Genomic DNA, 7,284 nt, shown 5'->3' on the forward strand with positions numbered 1-7,284 from the left:
CTCTCTCTCTGCCCCTCCCTTGCTTATACTTTCTCTCTCTCTCTCTCAAAATACATAAATAAATAAATAATAAATAAATAAATAAATACTGAAAAAACAGTATCTAAATTTGAGGCAATTGTCAAAAAAAAATTATGACTCTATCAAATTTAATTTGCTGGTAAAGACTAAACAAAAGGCTATTCTGAAGGTTCTCTTCACCACTCCAACCCATCAACGCAATGTCCTGTTTCTCTTGAACTTGAGGATAAAACTCTCCATCAGTCTCTGAAGCGGGTACCTCAAGAGCCACCAAGTGCACGGCCTGCCCTCCATCCCTAACCTCCCGGTATCTCCAGTGCTGGCATCTCTTGGACATGGGAACACTGGGCCCTTTTCTGGTTGGATAGTTCTACCTTCTAGAGACTTCTGTTTGCTACTGTCGCTACTGCTCTTTCTTCTCCAGCTCCACAATTGTGTCAGTCTCAAACTGCCACTCGCAGCCTTCTCTGAATGCCCGCCCACACTCTGCTACCCCTGGGAGACCCTGGCCATGGACACCACCGCTGATGCCTTTCAATCTGAGGACCTCCACAAGCCGTGTCCCCTGGGTGACTTCAGACTCGCCATTTGCTTTGCAGACCAGTGCCTCCTTGCTCCAGCCACTGGCCCTCAAACGGAGCACTGATCTTTCCCTTCCGGCCACCCCACGCTCCATCACCCAAACCAGGACAACTCCTTTCTCATGGTCTTCTGCTCTGGAACCCAGAGAAGAGAGTCAGAAAAAGTCAAGCTGCTCCCAGTTCGGCAAAAGAACACTTATGCTTTTCTTCGAGAAAAAGTCTCTCTGCCATGTGGAGTGACTCCTGTGGGAGCAGAGGGGAGCCTTGTGGTTGTGATAGAAGAAAAGCAAACCCGGTTGAAAAGCTGAGACGAGCAGAGGCACCTGGGTGGCTCAGTTGGTTAAGGGTCTGACTTCCGCTCAGGTCATGATCTTGGGCCCCGTGATGTTCGAGTCCTGCGTTGGGCTCTGTGCTGTCAGCTCGGAGCCTGGAGCCTGCTTCGGATTCTGTGTCTCCCTCTCTCTCTGCCCCACTTGCTCTCTATCTCTCAAAAGTGAATAAATGTTTAAAAAAATTTTTTAATTAAAAAGAAAAGGCCGGGGCGCCTGGGTGGCGCAGTCGGTTAAACGTCCGACTTCAGCCAGGTCACGATCTCGCAGTCCGTGAGTTCGAGCCCCGCGTCAGGCTCTGGGCTGATGGCTCAGAGCCTGGAGCCTGTTTCCGATTCTGTGTCTCCCTCTCTCTCTGCCCCTCCCCCGTTCATGCTCTGTCTCTCTCTGTCCCAAAAATAAATAAACGTTGGAAAAAAAAAAAAGAAAAGAAAAGAAAAAAAAAAGAGGGAGACAAGTCACAAGAAAAGTTTAAAAAATACAACCACGGGAGTGGTGGTAAGAAACAAACTGAGCTTGTCATTTGTTTCCCTCTGTAACTTCTGTCCAAGAGGGTTACTGATGGTTGAGGAGTTACTTTAGGAAGTGAACTCAGTAGCAAGAGGGACATCCCTGATTTCTCAAAGATTCCATGGGACGTTTGATGGCCTGTGTTCAGTAATGTTTTTCTGTATCCTTTCAGCTGGGACAAAAGTGTCTTCCATAGTGTAAGAGGGAAAGAAAACAGAAAAACAAAAGTACAGATACCTACCATTAGTAATAGCTGCCATTTATTGTTAGCCTAAAACGAATTCCGTTGTAACTAAGCAATTTACATGGCTCACAACATGCCATGAGATAGTATCATCCCATTTTACAAATGAAGAAAGGTACAGAGAGGTTAAACAATTTCCCGAGGGCCACACAGCTAACTATTCAGAAGCAGAACTAGGATTCAAACCAAATCCAGTGCTCTTTTTCCCTATGCTTCTCCAGCCCCCAGAAGGAGGATTCCAGAAAACATGCTTTCTGTTCTTGCTAAAGAATTCTAGGCCTTTAAAACTATGAAGTTATTAGCTGATGCCATAGAAGTCATTGATTTTATGGGTAATATATGCAGAAAGACATTTAGAGGGTTTTCCTAATTTGTTCTCAACATTATGTATTTAATCCTGTAAAATCAATGGATAAAAACTCACTAAATTGTGATGGGGCACCTGGCTCAGTCAGTAGACTGAGGGTTGTGAGTTCAAGCCCCACACTGGGTGTACAGGTTACTTAAAAATAAAAAAATTTTTTAGGTTACTAAATTGTCAAGAAAGCTGGACATTTAGGAACAAACTACCATTTTATTCCCTAACTATAAATGAGGTCCCCATCCACTCCCAGGCCCCACAAACTAAATTACTAAGCTCACGTTTCTGAGGGTATTCAGCCTTTCTCCGGAAGTAAAGGGTACGCTCAACAGTCACTGTAATAATAATTTAAAATTACTCTTTATTCAACTAAGTCCCTTACATGCACTGTCTAATCTAACCCTCCACAGTGCCCCTCAGATCCAGGTATCACGCTTTTCCTGTATAGATGACGAAGCTGAAGGTAAACGAGGTTTTATAACCAGCCTAAGGATACACCACTAGTAAATGGATTCAAACTCATTTCTGTCTAGTTTGAGAACCTCTGTTCTTAACCTTTATGCTTATCCCTCTTGGTCTATCATGATTTGCGTGTTAGTATATTTTCTTCTGCACGAATATCTCCATGTTCAGCACATGATAAATTACTAGAGACTTGTGTTCTTGGGTAGCATGGTTAAAACACCAATCTTGAGGGGCACCTGGCTGGCCCAGTTGGAAAAGCATGTGACTCTTGGTCTCAGGGTCATGAGTTCCAGCCCCACGTTGGGTGTAGAGATTACTAAAAAAAAATGAATAAACTTGAAAAAACAAACAAACGAAGAAAACCCTAAGCTTGACTCCAAAGTCTTTGGGAGGAGGTTAAATATTTTCTTTGCTTTGTAGCAATAGAAAACTAGATTTATTACACTATGTTAATATGATCTCTAAGAGAGATTCTGTGTTCAACTTTTTTTTATCGCATTTCATATATGTTATTTTATTTATTCTCAAAAGCTCTTCAAGATTTTGCATTCTAAGCTTCACACTTATTCCTGGATGTAGCGTCTCCCTCCTAATACCAGAGATTTTTCCAAAGTGGGTAAATGTAGTCATTGGTGGAAATTTCTGGAGACTGATCTGCTCTGACTAGAAGGCAGTGACACCGAGTGGGTAAGACCAGGCTTTGTCATCAGACAATCCTGGGTCTTGCATTCTGTGCTGTGTGACTTTAAGTTACTTACTTAACCTTTCTGAATTGGTTCCCCGCACCCCCCCCCCCGTGTGTACCAATCCAATTTTCTGTCTCTAGATGTTTCCATTGAATATTTTATGAGCAGTTGCTTTCTAACCCTGGTGCTCTTCCCCCCCAACGCACCCAGTCTTCCTCATCTATGAAAACAGCACACTACCCACCCACTTCTTTATTCCAGAAACCTCCCGCCATTGCTGATTTTGTTCTCTCTCTCTCTTTCTCTCAGCCACCCATACATCCAATCTATTTTCAAGACCAAAAAAAATATTACTTATGAGTAGGTCTTGACTCTGTGTATCTCTCTTCTTCAAAAGTGCTCCCCTCGTCCATACTGCCATCACCTTTTCCTGGACACCAAGACACTCTCATAATGAGTGCCCAGTTGTCCTCTCTGCTGCTACAATCAGTTCCCCATCAAGTGGTCAGAGCGATCATTGTAAAAAGAAAACAGGGAGCTGCGGTAGAGCATGCGATGCTTGATCTCAGGGTCCTGAGCTCGAGCCCCACATTGGGCATAGAGATTCCTGAAGGAAGTCAAAACAAGAACATAAAAAATAAAAAGAAAGAGCACTGTGTTACTCCCTTGTTGAAACCATCCAATAACTGCTAACTTAAGAATCGCAAGTTCTGGGGCGCCTGGGTGGCGCAGTCGGTTAAGCGTCCGACTTCAGCCAGGTCACGATCTCGCGGTCCGTGAGTTCGAGCCCCGCGTCAGGCTCTGGGCTGACGGCTCAGAGCCTGGAGCCTGTTTCCGATTCTGTGTCTCCCTCTCTCTCTGCCCCTTCCCCGTTCATGCTCTGTCTCTCTCTGTCCCAAAAATAAATAAACGTTGAAAAAAAATTTTTTTAAAAAGAATCCCAAGTTCTTCTCCATACCCATTCAAATGACTATTATTAAAAACAGAACAGGGGCGCCTCTGTGGCTCAGTCGGTTAAGCACCTGACTCCTGATTTCATGATCTCAACAGTTCGTGAGTTCAAGCCCTGTGTTCTTGGGATCCTCTCTCCCTCTCTCTCTGCCTCTCCTCTGTTCTCTCTCTCAAAATAAACTTTAAGAACAAACAAAAAAATCACAACGCATGCTGGTGGGAACATAAAATGTTACAGCTGCTGTGGAAAACAGAATTGTAATTTCTCGAAAACTTAAAAACAGAAAACCACATGGTCCAGCAATTTCACTTCTGGGGACATACCCAAAAGAATTGAAAGATGAGACTCAAACAGATATTTTTATCCGATTGTACACTCATGACACTGTTTTACCTCATGACACTCTAATGTTATTCAAGGCAGCGTCACTCAAGAAAGCCAAATGTTCAGGGGCACCTGGGTGGCTCCATGGTTAAGCATCCGACTTCGGCTCAGGTCATGATCTCACAGTTCATGGGTTCGAGCCCCGCATCGGGCTCTGTGCTGACAGCTCGGAGCCTGGATCCTGCTTCGGATTCTGTGTCTCCCTCTCTGTCTGCCCCTCCCCCACTGGCACTCTGTCTCTCCCTCTCTCAAAGATAAGTAAACATTAAAAAAAATTTTTTTTTAAAGAAAGCCAAATGTCCGTCGACAGATGGCTGGATGAACAAAATGCATTACATACATACCATGGGATATATTCATCAGCTCTAAAAAGGAAGGACACAGGTCACCACATGGATGAACCTTGGGAACTTAGGCTGAGTGAAATCAGCCAGTCACCAAAGGAAGCCTCCCCTCACACTCCACCCCTAAGTCAACCCCATTCTTCTCTGTGACGTCCTACTCCTTCGTGACATACCACAGGGGACTTGGTATGCATACCGAGTGGCTTACTTAAAGTTGCCTTATTCCTTAGGAAGCAGTGAAAGCCCTAGGCCCCCATCAGGCGTCACCCATCACCCACAGGGTCCGCCAGGCTTGCTCAGGTGGCATTCTCATTTCACTTGGGAATAACTCAAGATGACTGCGTGCCCTCATCAAGTCTTTCCAAGGGCTCTCCTCCTGTCTCATTTACTGCTCCTGGAGAAGACCCTTCAAACTACCTTCCCTGGCTCCTACTTGAGCCGTTTCCAAAGTGGGCGAAACTCTTCAACTTGCAAAATAAAAAAATAAATTTCAAAAGGCTTCCTCCCTCCCCTGCCATCCAACGGGGAGCCGCTCCTGGAGGGGAATTCCTCTGAAATGAAATCGGGAAGGGCTCCAAGAGAGCTCATGTCTCCCATGTTAAAGCTCTGACTTCTGAGGATGCAGCCCTGCCCATTCTTTAATCACAGCCGAGGAAATTCCCCCAGCCTGGGTAAAAGATCGTAATGTCTTAAGAAGGCCAATGAGCTCCTGAAGAGCGGTTGAACTCAGAATGCCAAGACGCTCCCAGACATCTCCTTCAGTTCCTTTCCTCCTGCACAAGCCCCTCGAATTTTCCAGATCGGCACCACAGCGAATGGTTAAGGGTTTTCAAAATGGCTTCGATTTAATGTGGTAGGAAGCAGAGAGCTGTCCCTGCTCTATTTCCCTGATACTTTTCTGCCGTTGTACCTTCATCATCAATATTAAATAGCTCAGAAAAGCAAGCTTTAAAAATATTTATGGGGAGCCTGGGTGGCTCAGTCGGTTGAGCGTCCGACTTCAGCTCAGGTCATGATCACGCGGTCCGTGAGTTCGAGCCCCGAGTCAGGCTCTGTGCTGACAGCTTGGAGCCTGGAGCCTGCTTCGGATTCTGTGTCTCCCTCTCTCTCTGCCCCTCCCCTGCTCATGCTCTCTCTCTGTCTCAAAAATAAATAAAAACATTTAAAAAAAATTTAAAAAATACTTTGAGCCCCATTCATCTTCGACGGACATGGCATTCTCAATTTTAATCTTCTGTGGGACGATTGTCTCATATCCACCTTGAAATTGTATGGGAGAAAGAAAGCAGTACATCGGAGGATCTCACATGATGAGAAACCGAAAAGCCTTCGTAATGATCAAAACGCCTAAAATTTGCCAGCGAAGCCAAAAATGTCAGTTCTAGCAGTTTACTTGTTCATGTAACAATGTTCACAAGTGAACTACCCACCCTCCTTCTTTAAGCTGGAGACATCATGAAATGAAGGAAATTGAATAAAGTAGAGTTCACTACAGGTGGGAAGCCGTTTTCCAAAGCGCCCCGTTAACACAGTAGATTCCTGCCGCGACTCTGTCGCGAACGTGTTACAGGTCTGCCCTACTCATTCTTTATTTCCTTGGCTCATAGAACAGAAGATTAAAATGTCAGCTGACGACGAGGGATGGAGAGAAGTGATTGTTTTTTTTCCCTTGTCTTTTGGAGGTGCATTAATCCTAGCCTACCTGAGCAAAGGAAGTGTGAGTCTGGAAATATAGTAAGCGTTCTGTAGATGACAGTTGTTTGCAAGTGTAGAAAGCGAGAGATTTCCATGTATGGACCTGAAGTGCATTCCAGTCCAGTGTCAAGTTTTGTGTGCGATAAGGCCAGAGCAGGAAGCCGCTCGAGGTCAGGAAGGAAGTGCTATCAAGCCTGGGAGCCGGCAGGGTCGTGCAGGGAGCTGGGCAGCCTCAGGGCTTCAGCTCTGTAACCACTGCCCTATTTTTAAAAGATAAACAGCGCAAATAGCACAGAACCCTCACGGGGGCTGCTTGAGATTCAGCCAAACCGCACAAGGAGCTCCCTCTCGGCCCCCACCGGGCTTTGCAAGCGTCCCCAAAATGTAAAGTCACTGTTTCTCCTGGGACACGGGGCAGAGATTGCTCAGAGGGTCGGATTGTGGCCTTTTATCCAATATCCACAGCTGGCTTTGAGGGCCTCTGGGTATCCTAGCAGATTTCCAAGTATCCCTTGTTTCTCCCCCCCCCAACCACAATGTACCACCAGCCCCTCTGTGCTGGGACAGAAATCCTACTGTGAGTCAGTGTTAGGAAGAGAAAGTTCTCGTGTTCTTAATGAGAAAGTTCTCGCCTTAACCATGACATGGCTAAAATGCAGTCAGCCAACAGAACCCATTGGACTGATGACCTTGACAATGCTTTCCAGAGTTA

General features: G+C 45.4%; 1 long non-coding RNA gene across 1 annotated transcript in view; it reads right to left on the reverse strand.

The window, feature by feature from the left end:
* The window catches only part of LOC121038350 (uncharacterized), a 13,458-nt gene extending 13,417 nt beyond the window's left edge, over positions 1 to 41 (reverse strand). The window contains exon 1 of the long non-coding RNA XR_005794308.1: positions 30 to 41. This is a non-coding gene — a long non-coding RNA (uncharacterized LOC121038350). The remainder of the gene's footprint in view (positions 1 to 29) is intronic.
* Between the last annotated feature and the right edge of the window lie 7,243 nt (positions 42 to 7,284).

This window comes from Herpailurus yagouaroundi, unplaced genomic scaffold (genome assembly GCF_014898765.1).
Source record: "Herpailurus yagouaroundi ecotype Mexico unplaced genomic scaffold, PumYag 165, whole genome shotgun sequence".
NCBI classification, from domain to species: Eukaryota; Metazoa; Chordata; class Mammalia; order Carnivora; family Felidae; genus Herpailurus; species Herpailurus yagouaroundi.